Below are 16,396 nucleotides of genomic sequence, written 5' to 3'. Positions count from 1 at the left end.
CTCACCCATATTCAGTTTAGCACAGACAGACAAAGGCATGACAGACACACTAGCACCTAAATCACATAAAGATTTATCAATAAACACAGTGCCAATGTTACATGGGATGGAAAAACTCCCGGGGTCTTTAAGTTTAGGTGGAGACTTGTTTTGCAAATAAGCACTACATTCCTCAGTAAAAGCTACAGTCTCTACCTCACAAAAAGCACGTTTCCTGGTCAAAATATCTTTCATGAATTTAGCATATGCAGGAACCTGTGAAATCAATTCAGTAAAAGGAACCGTTACCTGCAAATTTTTAACCACTTCCAAGAATCTGCCAAACTGCTTGTCTAGCTTATTCTTGAGTTGCCGGTTTGGGAAGGGGAGTATAATAGGTGGTACTTGAATATCTGTCCCCTTCTTAACCTCAGTTGTAGCCTCATTCTCATTGACTACCTTTTCAGCTTCCTTACCATCCATGACTATCTCTGGGACTTCCTCACTAACCAGACCACTAGCAGACACCCCCGAATCAACCTCAACTGGCATAGAAGGACCATCATAACCCCTACCACTCCTCAATGTAATTGCATTTGCAGTTTCCCTATTTTCGGGCTGTAAAGGAAGTTGGCCGGGGGGCCTCCCTACAATAGTAGTAGCCATCTGTGCCAACTGTGTATCAATGATCTTGTTGTGAGCAGTAAGAGCATCGATCTTCGCATCCTTTTCACTTAGAGATTTTTGCATTTGTAGCATCATGTTTCTCATCTCTACTAGCATAGGGTCAGGATGTGTGGCTTGAGGTTGTGGTGGTGGAGGTGATGTAGGGAACCCAGGTGGTCCACTAGACTGTTGGTTGTAGTTGTTCCGTAGTTGTTCCGTGTGGGGGTTGGTATGGTTGTTGTGGTGGATGTTGGACTTGGTGAGGGTTCTGGATATTATTGCTCCTGTAGGACAGTAGAGGGTTGTTTTTGTAGCCCTCATTGTAAGAGTTGGAGAATGGGTTATTTTGTTTGTAGGATTGAAATGCGTTATATTGTTCAATAGAGCTCCTACATTCCTGTGCATAATGACCAGACATTCCACAACTTTCACAAACAATAGCAGGTTAGGCACTCATTGCAGCTACACTAACAGGTTGGGCAGATTGAGCATTTGCTGCTTGCATATTATCAAACTTATAATGTAAAGAAGTCAATTGGGCAGTTAATTGTTCTATAGAATTCAAATCATGCTTACCACCCTTGTTAGATAGACCTCTAGGATTCCCATACTGGGCATTATGAATGGCTATCTCCTCAATCACCTCCATAGCTCTAGGCACCTCAAGTTGCATGAATCTCCCACTGGCAGCTGAATCCAAAAGACATCTAGACTCATTACCCAGGCCATTATAAAACTGCAGAATCAAGAACCAATCATCCAAACCATGGTGCGGGCACTCTCTTTTCAAGTCCTTGAATCTCTCCCAAACCTCGAACAAACTCTCATCCTCTTGTTGAGAGATACCTAATATCTGACCCCTCAGACGAGTCGTTTTCTCAGGTGGAAAATATTTAACATAGAAAGCAAGGGCCAAGGACTCCCAATTAGTGATTTTCAAAGCCGCCCGGTTCAACCCATTAATCACAACTTAGCTTTCCCACTCAGAGAGAACGGGAAAAGTATCTCCATAGTCTGCTCCGGAGTCAATCCCTTTTGCTTGATGGTGGAACAGTATTGGATGAAGGACTGAATGTGAAGATTCGGATCTTCACCTGGTTCCCCACCGTATTGGCGTCTCTCAATCATGTTAATCAATGCAGGCTCAATCTTGAAGGTCTCAGCTGCAATATAAGGCATGATTGCCTTTGGTAGCACAGACAGACTTGGCTTAGAATAGTCTGTAAGCCGTGGGGTAGGTGGAGGTAGTGGAGTTTCGTCACCCATCTCTATCTCTGAAACTGAATCTGTATCTGAAGGAAAAAGATCCCAATATTATGATCAAAATCAGAGTAATTCCCACACTGTGCAATGAAAGTTCTTCGTCTACGAAAGGTTCTTTCGGGCTCAGGATCGAATGGAGTAAGATTACTAGTACCTACGGTCCTGGGCATAGACAAAGAAACTACAAAACAATGTGAGATCCGGTCTCAAGGAACGTGAGTTCCTTGAGTAGTAACAAACAATAATCTAGGATAAACAATCAACAACAGAAAATAAAGCCGTTTCCCCGACAACGGCGCCAAAATTTGTCCGGCTTAAGTCGTATTACCTAATCAAAAATAACCTAAGTCCACTAGCTAGGTAGCAAGGGAAGTCAGGATCGAATCCACAGGGAAACATGCGTTCTTTCTACTATTAATCAGTTAATCTAGACTATTGGGAACAAGAGTTTGGTTGATGGTTTGCTAAGACTACGGCGATAATCAAACAATTAAGAATCAATATATTAAAGAATCCAGGGAATAGGTTCACCAACAAATAACAATCCAGGACGATAAACAATCACGATAATCAACAAAGTAACTAATTAGACTAGCATGCTCTCTCGAATCGATACTAATCATAGACTTAGAATTAACGGGCTCTCGCTACGTATTAATCCTAATTCCACTTATTGACACAAGCCTAAACATCAAATTGCATCTCTCGAATCTTAAGACTATTATAATTAAACCTGCGCAAATCTAATTGCATAGTGAAATAAACCAATCAATAGGAATCAATTACAATGCCAACTATCATAATTATTCAATCATCCCTTCATATTATTCATGGATCCCAAACCCTAGAAATTAGACTACTCAAGCATGTTGACAATAAACAAAGTGATAATCATAATTGAAAGCATTATAAAGCAATACAATTAATTAAAATAAGAAACAATACCTATTTGAAGAACAAAGGAAATTGAAAGCTTGAATTTTTATTGAGAATTAAACTAAGTGTTTTTGCATAAATTAGAGAGAAAACTAGGCTAAGGGAAATAAAACTAAGGTTCAATACTAGAAATAAAAGATGCCTCTAAAATTAACTAAGGCTTGTTTATATAGTTTGCCAAAATAAAGCCTAAAAAACGGAAAAGTAAATGCGCGAAAACTGCTGGAGGTTGGCGTCGCCCGATCGGGCGACGCTTCGCCCGATCGGGTGAAGTGCTCGACAGTCGGCCCAATCGGGCGAAATTCCGCCCGATCGGGCGGTTTGCAATAGGCTCAAAACAACTCCAGATGGCCGCCCGATCCGGACCGGGCGAAGTACGCCCGATCGGGCGCGTATGAATGACTTGTTTTCTTTCTTCCTTTCGTCCGATGGTCGCGTTTCGCCCTCAGCTCACAGGGCGATTTGCAATCCTCAAAATCCTTCGCCCATATCACCGAGTCTAACTCCCGGGGCTCAACCATAAGCATCTAAGGCTCCCGAAAGTCGACGATAAAGCTCCCGAACTTCCTCGGGCTCATGTAGTGGCCTAAATCAACATGAAACAGGTCTAAAAAGACCAATTTCTCAAAATCAAACCTGAAACTCAAGGCACACTCAATAACACATATTAGTACTAAAAATGGCTCCTAAGAGCTCATTTGACACATAAAAGTACTAAGGGACGGGGGTAAAACACTATATAAAACACACATATCACTCCCCAGAGAGGAGAATCAATTCTCCGACGCACTGGCAAAGCTGGCATCAATGATCAACATTCCAAATGGCACGGCTGAAATGCCACTTACAATTGAAAGCGTCAAGAAGCAGCATATGTCCATGCTATCGATGATGTCGAGTCTGACAGAGACGAGCCTTGGTTTACAGACATTCAAAGGTATTTGCAAAACTCTGAGTATCCCCTACACTTTTCAAGCAAGAGTCAAAGGGCTTCACGCCTACAATTAGCCAATTTCGTCATAGAAGGAGGCGTTCTATACAAGAGGTCGCCTAGCGGCCCTAATCTCCGATGTGTTGACAAGCACGAAGCACAAAGAGTCATGGACACCGTACATGCCGGAGTCTATGGTACCCACATGAATGGGAAGATGTTGGCCCTCAAAGTCATCAGGGATCGATATTACTGGACCACCCTCGAACGAGATTGTTACTTCTTTGTCAAGAAATGTCCTACCTGCCAAAAGTCTGCGAATCTGAAGCACATTCCCCCATCCTTGCTATATTCTCAGTCATCACCATGGTGTTTCTCGGCTTGGGGTATCGACGTCATCGGTAAAGCCACTCCAACAGGCACCGGGGGTCATGAATTCATGCTGGTCGCAATCGACTATTTCACTAAGTGGGTCGAAGCCATGTCTTTCAAAGTGTTGGGTTCCAAGCAAGTGGCCCAATTCATACAAGAAAAAATCATATTCAGATACGGAGTTCCTCACGAGTTCATTAGTGACCAGGAGAGTGTGAAGATCTATTCACCGAATACAAAATTCAGCATCATCGTTCTTCGCCTTATCGCCCGCATACTAATGGGGCAGTCGAAGCAGCCAACAAAAATGTCAAGACCATCATCATGAAAATGACAACCAATTACAAAGACTGGCCCCAGAAGCTGCACTTTGCATTGTGGGGGTATCGAACTTCAATCCGCACTTCGACGGGAGCAACCCCATTTTAATTGGTCTATGGAATGGAAGCAGTACAACCTATTGAGCTAGAGATACCTTCTCTCAGGATAGTCCTCGAAAGCAAAATCCCAGAAGCTGCATGGGTACAAGCAAGATATGATGAGCTAATCATGCTCGATGAGCGTCGGCTTCAAGCCGCTCACCATGTACAAGTCTATCAGCGCCGAGTGACCAGACATTTCAACAAGAGGGTCAGAACCCGAAACATCAAGGAAGGCGAGCTTGTCCTGAATGCCCTTCGCAAGAGCGTCATAGACCCAAGGGGAAAATTCAAACCTAACTGGGCAGGACCATACATTGTCAAGAATATCCTCTCCGGGGGAGCAGTCGAATTAACAGATGTCGATGGTGTTCCTTGTCAAACCTCGATCAGCTCAAGAAGTTCTATGTCTAAGTTCTAGATTCATAATTCAAATTCAAAAAGTTCAGTATGTTAGAACTACGTTCGGCCTGATTCCTTAACGGGACAGGTAGGCAAACTCATTCCGAGGCCTGGCCACTTTAAATACAAAAAAAAATCAAAATTTCCTCAATTACGGGCATCCTAAAAATCAAATCAAAATTCAAAACTCAATTGTTGTTGTTGTTTTTATTCCAAATGTGCAAAGCAAGGCATTATCAAGCGGAATTTCACACAATAACCTTTTTATTTGGCTCTAAAGCCTCAATCAAAGCTAATTCAAATACAAGATTAGAATCAAGTGAAGCAAAGTTCAAAACCTTTTTACTTCCACCAAACACACTTCCTAAACACATTTCCTAAACACACTCTTAAACACACTTCCAACTAATACAACTTCAAACACATTAAGGTTACAAAGATCCGGAGTCGGGCGACTATGCTCTTGAGTCTTGGCACCTTGAGTACTATCCCCTGGCTCTTTCTGCAATCATTCATCAATCTTCCCCTTTCCCAAGCGGCGGGAGAATGAACTTGCTAATCGTCCAAGACGGGAGGAGGACGAACCTCCTTTGGACTCAGAACGGTCAAGCACCGACGGGCCACACTCCCGTCACCTTCCTCATAATCAGTTGATGCAGGGCGTCTAGCTCTAGAACCTCGAACTCTCGCTATTCCGGAGAGAGAAATGTCCCTTTGGCTTGGGCCTTTCATCCATACAATGTACCACGCCAACAGAGTAGTAGGCTCGGGTGGGAATTGAACATTCAAGAATGGTTTGGCAACCCAATACCGCCTCCAAACTTCAAATCGATCAGCATTCAGTACAACAGGTTTCAGATGCTCCTCAGCACAATCCAGGATCTCTTGCTTCAAGCCGTATTGTCTCATCACTCGAGCAGGAGAGTAGAAGACTAGCATGGTGTGGCTAGGCACCCTCAAAGCAGTAGAGCCAGGTGCATGTCTCATAGCAGTAATTCCCCACCAAGGAACTACCCACCTAATACAAGATTCAGCCCCAGAGAGTGCGCAACGCCACTCATCCAATGAAAGTCGGCCATACATCATGGGCCGCACAGTGAACCCTTTTCTATTATAGTTTTCCATGTTCTCCGGTGGTGCCACCAGCATGAGCCTCTCGATAAGCCAGACCTTGGGGATGATACTAGAAGAACAATTCAATATTCAACATTCAAAATACAAGTACAATTTCAATATACAAGAAAGCTCCAGATCCTTACTTGGAGTAATACCGGACTTCCCGATGGCAAGGAAGAGGGGTCCGACTTCAGCATGTCAAGGCCCATCAATGTTTCCCCAATCACGAGCGGCATTGGGTCCCGACCACTAGCAAACTGCTCCACAATCTCTATTAGGGAGGCATCACCATTGCCAAACCCCCGCTTTGAAAATAGGAAGCGAGCAAAGATACAAAAAACTCAAGGCCCTCAAGCGGAAAACCTTGGGGACGTCAAGCCCAGCAAACTAAGTGACAAGGAGGGATAAATCCACCCCTCGGCCATATACAACAGCACTCAAAAGTGGGGGCTTCAAGCCCAAATACCTTTCAAAGCCTAAGAAAAGGAGTTCTTCAACACTAGGCATGCACGGCTCCATCATAACGGGCCACCCCAGTATAGCACTAAATTCCTCAGGAGGGGACATGCCTCATTATTTCCAAAGCGAAAAACGTGATGATTTGGATCCCAAGCCTCCAGAGCAGCAAGAATGAAGTGCACATCAAGTTTCAGAAAACGAAAAGAGGTGAGCACCCCAAGATGCATGCCGTCAAGCTCCCTTTTCTCTATTTTGCCTAACAAACCAAGCCAAGAGTTCAAGGCATTTTCAAAAGACAAGGCCATTTTCTCTCTTTTTCATGAAGAAACAGTATGCAAAGACAAGCAGGGAAAGATTGTTGCAAAGTATGATCCAAAAAGCTTCCTATTTATACAAAAATCGGAATTTATGGTAGTACACCGGCGTAGGGCGCCGAGGCCTGCGCCAGGCGCAGGGGCCTGCAATAAGGATGAGGCCACCGTCCCCTTTATGATTCTGAGTACGCACTCTTTATAGCTTTGGACAGCTAAGTGCAGCCTCACTAATTCAAAATTCCAAAGCCGCAAGCCGCGCAATTTCAAGCAGTCCGAGTCAACGCTTCGGGCCGATTTCAGGTCAATCTGTTCAAAATTCAAGCATTCTAGTCCTAGATCGGCGTCCTAATTCGAGTCTGCATATGCATAAGCAAGAGGTTAATATACTTTGACTTGCACTTTTTTAACCAAAAAACCTCAGTCAAAGTGGGGGCTTATAGTGGGTATGTACACCCGAAAAAATGGGCAAATTTTTGCTAGAGTCAGCATGAGTATAAGAAAAAGTTGAATATACTTTGACTTGCGCTTTTTCTAACCAAAAAACCTCAGTCAAAGTGGGGGCTTATAGTGGGTATGTACACCCGAAAAAATGGGCAAATTTTTTTCAAGAGTCTGCATGTGCATAAGCAAGAGTTGAATATACTTTGACTTGCACTTTTTCTAACAAAAAAACCTCAGTCAAAGTGGGGGCTTATAGTGGATATGTACACCAAAAAATATGGGCAAATTTTTGCAAATTTTGCATGCATACATATAGCTACAAATTTCAAAAGCACACACAACGCGTACAAAATCCAAACCGAAATCCAAACCCTGCAAAGACAAATACAAAATTCAAATTTTCAACCATACAAAATCCAAACACTCCAAATTTTACAAATTCAAGTTCAAAACCATACAACCATACAAAATTCAAGTTCCAAATACAAACCTACAAAATCCATACAAAAATAATCCATACAAAATCCAATCAAGGCAAGCTGAAACTCGCTACCATGCAGGATCAGTCCGAGTCATCATCAGCCATAATGTCAACCACAGGCTCCTTGTTCCTATTTCGGCTCCTATAGCGCTCCAGATCCTGATCCAGCTCCGTCCTAGGGGTAGCAGGCTCCTGCTCCGAAATACGAAGGGTACCGGGAGGATGATAGGTTCCCTGCTAAGGGGAAAGATACTGATAAGGTTGCGGGAACGCCATGAACTGGCGCTGCATCTCCAAAGCCTGGACCTGTCGCATCTGCTCTATCTCATGTCAGTAAGCCCAAGAATCGGCACTCCAAGGCTGAGAGCTACTCACTCCTAAATAAGTACCAGGGGAGACATAAAAGGCATCGAACTGCCCGGACCTCCAACAGAATGCCTGGTAGGCTCAGCATATGTAAAGGGAACAGCTCCGCTATCAACATCAGAATGCCTATGATAATTACTCGTACCAGAACCCAGGCCCAGACCTAAGCTCGGTCCGTCCTGCCCTCTCGAAGTCTCCACCGGGGTCTCCCTGTCCACGGAACCTCTGCGGCCTCGACGACGCTCCTATACAAAATTCAAAATTCAGTCATCCATATTCAAGTTTTAAGAATACAAAACCTCACAGTCAATGAATGCACCTCTCTGCCCCGGCTAGTAAGCTTCTAGGTTAGCTTGACACAATGCCTCTTCAAGGAATCAATAGCAAGCATCCAGCGACACACTCTCGCCTGAGGCGCCTGCATACAAGATTCAAAATCAATTTCCAGATACAAGGTTACAACCAGTTTCAAGAAAATACAACAGATACTTACAACTGCATAATGCTCTGGTACAACATCGTACGACCTCTGATGTGGAGGAGAAGCCACAGGAACGGTCACCTCCACATGCTCTCCGTCCGAGTTAACAAGGGAATATCCTCGGGGTCGATCTCCTCCTCCTACAAACATTCATACAATGATCAAGAATACAAGAATACGAGAATACAAGAATACAAGATACAAGTTCAAAAGCTCACCGGCAGTACGAAGCGTACAGGTGGAGCAAACCTCGCCAAAAGGCCTTCAAGACTGCCTCTCCTATCTACAAAGTTCTCCCAAGGGAGACAAACGACCTCGCCCCCAGCCTCCATGGCATCCAAATAGAACTAGAAAACATCTCCAATCGTTGCCAACATGGTCTCCGGTGGGTCCTTAGGGGTAAGCATGCCCCCCGTACTATGTTGAAGGGACACTCGCTCCCCAAGATACCACATATAGTAATACACCCCCGGGAGCAAGACCCGTCGTCCAGACAAGAAGTGGGCCTGCATGGCCGAAACAGGTGTAGGCGCACCAGCAAAAGGACTCTAAACCACCTACAAAACAGACAACTCAAACAAGTATACAAGTACAAATACAAAAGACCAGAACATTACAAAGGCATACCTGCTCAACAGGAAAAACCCGCAAAGCTCTGCGGAAGGTCGCCAAAGACACCCTGGTGCGCACCGCTCCTACCCAAGAGGTAGCATACGGGCAAGCTGCAAACCCAGTACGAGCCGGCACCAAAGTCGGAAAATGCTCGTACATCCAGATCTTCAAAAGAAAGCAAGCAAAAGCATCGGTCAAATCCTATGTGTACAAGATCAAAGATACAAACATAAAAGTACAAAATACAAAGTGCAAGGAGTCCCAAATACCTCCAACACGCTCCACAAAGTAGCAACGCTCGCCTTGCTCTCCGGTGAAGTCCGAGAGGCGTTCTTCATTTCGTACAAAAGGTGGCTATATGCCAGACCACCCCAGTTGAGGCCTGAGACAGTCCTCAAGTCCCTCAAAGCTCCCAAGAAGCCAATCAGCACTCGCTAATCCTGCTCGGGGCCATCACTCTACTCACAAGGGCCAGGAGGAAGAGCTGAACCCTCTGCTCCGCAGATATCTCACTACTATGGATCCCAGCCATGATCACCGTCACAGGAGCACGGGTGTCATCCGTCATCAAGTGAACAACGGCGCCAATCAACTCCCTGACACCGTTCGAGTGCCATGTCAACTCAGAATCGAAAGTCACAATCCTCTCATAAAAGGGGAGGCCAGTAATCATAGCAAACTCGAAAGGGGTAATGGTGATCTCCCCCCACACCATGTGAAAAGTGTTGGTGGTATCCCACCACCGCTCCAGCAGAGCCTGTAGTCGGGATTTGATGCCCGTCATCCCTTGGGAATCTCCCAAAGCATGCCAGAAATCAACTAGGCCCGTCTGCAACCAGATCGCCCGAGCCTCCGCGTCGCCAGAGACAGCGGGGAAAACATCATAAAGATCCCTCAAAGACCAAAATGTACGCAGCGGCTCCCCGTCAGCCTACAAATGGGTGAATCAGTTCAAGATCTATACAAATTCAAGAGGCACATTCAAAGCACAGTACAAGACTCACCAAACCAGCACGTGGCCGCCGAGACAGATGAAACTCTGGCCTAAATACAAAATCTGAAGACCGCCAACCATTTCCATCAAAGGTAGGGACTCTCCGTGGTACCATGCCTGGCTCCGGCACATTCGTAGCCACCGCTTTGTCATCCAAAGCGTCCTCGATAATAGCTCGAACTGCCGAACATTCGGCGAGCTTCCTCCGGGTATGACGAGACATGCTAAGTCAATCGATATTAAAAAAAAATCAGCATTCAAGATTGGGGGCTATCATATACTAGCCCGTACAAAAATCAAAGTTCAAAAATCCCCAGTGGCAATACAAGTTCAGCCCGGGACCTGCGAACAATTAATTCAATGAGATCAAGTGGATCAGAACAGCTAGCTGGAGCAGTGCTTCCGATCAGTGAGTTCTAATGAATATTAAACTCACAGCTTACTCTTGACTGAACCTACAAGGTCACACCAATGACACGTAACAGATCACCGGATTAAATGAATCGGAAATTCATTTAATATCTTTTCGGGATTAGTTGGAAAACGTATTATACGATACGACCTTGCATCGGAATATTCGTAAGCTGGGCGACACGAATAAATCGCGTACGACGGTGATTCTTCGTATACAAAACGATAAATAATATCGAAAATATATTAATCGCAAATACGAAGGGCATCGGAGTTGCCGGCCCGTCGAGCCAAGTACGGAAGCGTGCAAGGCCCAACGAGCCAGCAAGCTCGCGAGCAAAGGCGAGAAGCCAGCCCACTGGGCGCGAGCACGCAACAGCAGCAACACGCAGCGACGAGCGAGCAGGCCCATGGCCCAGCTAATCGACGCGCGCGCGCTGTGGGCTTCGGCCTGTAGTGTGTGTTGCTGGGCGGCAGGCTGTGGTCTCTGTGCTCGTATGTGGCCGGTCAAGGCTTATCAGTCTTGGCAGGTTACATCATTAAATACAATAGGTTAATTGTATTTTTCCAACACACAATTCAATACACTCAAACCCTAGAGACTCAGAGAACCCTAATTCTCTCTGTTCCTCCGAAGTGAATTCTTCCCAAAAGCAAACTATCTGGATCGATTGTCTAAGCTACGATAATCAAGACGGATCTGACCGTGTCGGTGAACCAAGTAGAGGAACGACGAGTGGAGTTCTAAGTTCTTGTTCGTTGACAGATTATTGTGGAAAACACGCTTCAAATGTAATATGCTTAATCTGTGCTTTATACATGCTTCCTGACTTTGGGGATTGTTTCCGCACATGTTATTATGTTTAATTGTATTCCCCTACAGTGGTATCAGAGCCTTATGTATTCAAAGCATTTTTAGCATGATTTATTTGTTTTTGCATCTGTCGAATTTTTTGGAATTTTTTGTGAATTTTTCGGATTTATTATGAATTATTGGATGAATTGCGTAATAAGGTCTGAATTCAAAAAGATTCATTTTTTTGACTTTTAAAACCCTAATCTGATTGAAAAGGATTTTCTAAGATCAACCCAAGAGAACGGAATTGCAAAAACAGGCCTCGAAGTGTCATTTTTTGGGCGTTTTTGTTAATTTTTAGTAAAAATTAAAAGTGTCGGAAAGTAATTCAATTCAAAGGTCGACCTAAACTACTCGGAATTGCTTAAAATTTTGACACGATGTTTCTGGGTATATTCTAGATCTATGGCAAAATTTTCAGATTTTCTCGATAAGTATAAACCCTAATTTTGATTTTCCCCAATTCGTAGAATTTAGAACCCTAATTGATTTTTTAAATAATTTAGGTCTAATAATTCGGTTAGTTGGGAAAGGGAATATAATTTCATGGGTCAGTGGCTAATTTTAAAAATTATTCGATTAAAATTTTGAATGGTTTCGTTAATTTTAATCGCACTTAAACCTAATTATTAAAATCTGAAATTTAAATGTTAATGAACGATTTAATGTTTTAGATTTTATTATTTAAAATGTTCAAAATTTTCAAGTTGATTCGTTTGTTCTTAAAAATTTCAATAATGTTAGCCTTGATTTAATATTTTACGAAATTGGATTGTCGTTAAAGTTTATTAAATCGTTAAAAACATTGTTTTTCGAAAATAAAAATCGTAACTTTTTATGAAAAATAATATTAATGCAAAGTTCGTGAAATTAATTTTTTTAAATAAGTTGGTCCGTAGGCACGAACCAAAGGCACGAACATACGAGTATGGTGGACGTGTGGCTCGACGAGTCATGCGGGCTGCCGTGCAAGTGCCGAGCCGCAGCGACGCGGGCAGCAGCAAGCGAGCTGCGTGCCGCGCGCGCGCTTGGCGAGGAACGGGGCAAGCAAGGCACGCCTTGGCTTGCGGGTGCTGCGACGAAGCAAGGCACGTAGCCTGCGACGTCCAGCGTTGCGATGAGCACGACGAGCGCGCAGGGCAGCGACGAGCGGTGGGCACGCGCGTGCGCCAGGCTGCGGGGTGTGTGAGCTTGCTCGTGCGCCTCGTAGGCCACACACAAGCGCATTGGGGGCGCAAGCCTAGCCCAACCATGCACTCCGACTTTTTCGTTGAATTTTTTTAATTCGTTGGGCTTCGCATGTTTGCATTAATTTGGGCTAACGGGATATTTAATTTAATATTTTATTTGCTTGGGACGGGCCGCGAGTTTTAATTTAATATTTCATAATTAATTATCCGGAATAATTATTGGGTTGAGTGGGAGCCACTAAATGAAATTAAAATTAAATAATTAATTTTAATTATTTTCGTAGGTCGCATTATTTTAATTAAATTCAATTTTAATTAGAATAAAGTCTAAGGATTAATAATTTGGAAATTGATTAATCTTTTAGGACGCGTTTATGTGAACATGAATTGTAATTAATTCACGTAAATACTTGCATAATTATATGGGCCATTCGTTTTAGCACACGAATGGGTGAATGCATAGAATATATATATTTTATGTAATGCAGGTACTCCAAGTGACTAGTATGGCCATTTAGGATAGTTAAATACGGTTTGTGAACCGTTTTATCTTTGAATGTAAAGTTTTAAATATGGTCTGCGTACCATGGAAATTTTGATGTAATTTATTATTTTCAAGCATTTCTAAGTTTAGAACTTTAAGTTAGCATTTGAACGATGATTCAAGACGATGACAAGCTAACAAGGAGGTGATGAAGATTGGATGCTTCAAGACAAGATGTTTTGGGCCATACTAGATCACCAAATATTTATGCATTTTGACATATATATATATATATATATATATATATATATATATATATATATATATATATATATATATATATATATATATTATGCTTGAATGTATGTATGTATGTTTTGCATGAATAGGTTGTTTCATATGACTCGATTAGATTAAGTTCACTAAATAATCGAACCAACATAGAAACAACTAGGTCCAAAGTAATATTGAGTTTAAAAAATTGCCTTCCAAATCAAGCACTTACAAAAATCTAAGGATCTAAGGTAGTAGGTTTACGCCAAAGCGAGGTGCTATTTTAGTTGACTTAGGTGGTAAGGCATCCCAAAGGAGCACGTTGATTGTGGTTTCAACTCAAACAACAATGGCATTATGTTGTGGCAATGGGATAAATTATGGTATTAATTTATTAACCAAGAGTAATTAGGAGATTACTAGCAATAGGTTTTGCTTACCTAGAATCTTAAACTACTTAAGACATGCCAAAGCTGCTTAAGGATTTAGGACTTTTGGGGTCTTGGAATCGTTTCATTCTTTTTGGACCATGTTTTGCTTTTTGCATGAATGAAATGTTTAATAGCTTTAATGACTGAAGGAAATATGTCCTTCACCCAAGGTGCATTAAGTCCAATACCAAGGTTCAGATTAATTGCGAACAATTAATTCAGTGAGATCAAGTGATCGAAACAGCTAGCTGGAGCAATGCTTCCGATCAGTGAGTTCTAATGAATATTAAACTTACAGCTTACTCTTGACTGAACCTACAAGGTCACACCAATGACACATAACAGATCACCGGATTAAATGAATCGGAAATTCATTTAATAGCTTTTCGGGAATTAGTTGGAAAACGTATTATACGATACGACCTTGCATCGGAATCGTATATCGCATCGCGAATATTCGTAAGCTGGGCGACACGAATAAATCGTATCGTACGACAGTGATTCGGTGTATACGAAACGGTAAATAATATCGGAAATATATTAATCGCGAATACGAAGGGCATTGGAGTTGTCGTCCCGTCGAGCCAAGCATGCAAGCGTGCAAGGCCCAACGAGCCAGCAAGCTCGCGAGCAAAGGCGAGAAGCCAGCCCACTGGGCGCGAGCACGCAACAGCAGCAACACGCAGCAACTAGTGAGCAGGCCCATGGCCCATCTTCTTGGCGTGCGCGCGCTGTGGGCTTCGACCTGCAGTGTGTGTTGCTGGGCGGCGGGCTGTGGTCCGTGTGCTAGTATGTGGCAGGTCAAGGCTCATTAGTCTTGGCCGGTTACATCATTTAATACAATAGGTTAATTGTATTTTTCCAACACACAATTCAATACACTCAAACCCTAGAGACTCAGAGAACCCTAATTCTCTCTGTGCCTCCAAAGTGAGTTCTTCCCAAAAGCAAACTATCTTGATCGATTGTCTAAGCTACGATAATCAAGACGGATCTGATCGTGTCGGTGAACCAAGTAGAGGAACGACAAGTGGAGTTCTAAGTTCATGTTCGTTGACAGATTATTGTGGAAAACACGCTTCAAATGTAAGTATGCTTAATATGTGCTTTATACATGCTTCCTGGCTTTGGGGATTGTTTCCGCACATGTTATTATGTTTAACTGTATTCCCCTACAGAGAATTCAACCCCAATGCCTAGGCTATCCACGCCGAAGCAGGAATACAAGCTCTACACCAACGCCTAGGCTATCCATGCCGAAGCCAATATTCAAAAATCCTACAAACAACATCTAGGTATCCTAGCCTACTCTGCTACAAGACCCAGCAAGGTCGCCAGTGAGATCATTATCTATAAATACCAAGTACAAAATTCAAGGAAAAGTTCAAGATTCTATTCTACAAGTTCCAACGGTACAAAATTCTACAAGTTCCAACAGTTCAAGTTCAAGTGGCTATCAAACAATTTTCTACAAGATTCAAGAAGCCTACTATCATACAAGCATCATATGAACAAGCATTACGAAGTACAAAAATCAAAAATACATGCAATCCTAGAGTTTATTTCATAAACAAAACATGAAATACTTACATGAACAAGGCAAGAACAAGATCAAGGGGAGAGTAGTCGACCTTTGAGAGGAAAAAGCAAAAAAAATGAATGTGGGTGCTCTTCAAATGGCACGGTAAGGGGGGCATTTATAGCCCATCCCCTACGCCGAAAGTCGAGCCTCGAGCCGGGTGCCGCGCTGCTGCATGCGGAATCGTCTCCAAGAGGTCCTTCGTGCTGATTGCACGTCCTTTGCTGCTACAGTTTTCAGCACCAGGCATCAAACATCAAATCATGCTACCATCCGAAATTACGAGTATATACCTGGGTCTCAGAACACCAACAGATAAATATTTCAAGAATGCAAAGTCCGAAAAATACAAGAATCCAGGCGTTCGACTCCAAACGGACCCAAACTCTAGGAAAGTCAGCCGAAATTTCAAAATTTTAAGAGCCAATAAAAAGCTCTTCGCCCCAGTGAAGAATATCCCCAGCGGATCAACTCCGAGTATTCAAAAATCAAAATTCAAGATTCAAAAATTCAAGATTCAAAATTTTCGAGCGGTACAAGTACAAATCAGAGTCGTCGCAACAGCACAAGTGGACTCTATCCTTTTTCCTAAAGCCTGGCTTGTGCAGGTACCGGCGTACAAAGAATGATCTTGATTGCATAACATCTTGACCGTTCTCCGTCATGAGTCGAAAACTTTGACTTGCGCTTTCCTAACCGGACGCTCAGTCATAGTGGGGGCTTCTGTAGACACCTAAATTGTGTCTCCCCATTGGGATGATGACGATACCATTATCCTTGCTAGGTGGTTGGAGCAACTCCGTGCGGAAGTCCCAATTGCTAAAACTTATTCCAAAATCCAAGATCCAAAATCCAATCCTCGAGACCGTTCCCATTACGGAACTCGGTACAAAATTCAATTTCCAAAAATCAATTTCAAAATCCAAGTACAATCTCACTC

The 16,396-nt window shown here is 43.1% G+C and overlaps 1 non-coding gene across 1 annotated transcript; it reads left to right on the top strand.

The window, feature by feature from the left end:
* The first annotated feature begins 1,406 nt into the window (after positions 1-1,406).
* LOC130464802 (small nucleolar RNA R71) lies at positions 1,407-1,513 on the top strand. Its single transcript, XR_008925139.1, has one exon. It is a non-coding gene; the product is annotated as a small nucleolar RNA R71 (small nucleolar RNA).
* The last annotated feature ends 14,883 nt before the right edge of the window (positions 1,514-16,396 follow it).

This window comes from Spinacia oleracea, unplaced genomic scaffold, assembly GCF_020520425.1.
Source record: "Spinacia oleracea cultivar Varoflay unplaced genomic scaffold, BTI_SOV_V1 SOVchr0_002, whole genome shotgun sequence".
NCBI lineage: Eukaryota > Viridiplantae > Streptophyta > Magnoliopsida > Caryophyllales > Amaranthaceae > Spinacia > Spinacia oleracea.
The sequence above is the reverse complement of the archived record's forward strand: the minus strand, read 5'-3'. Positions and strand labels throughout refer to the sequence as shown.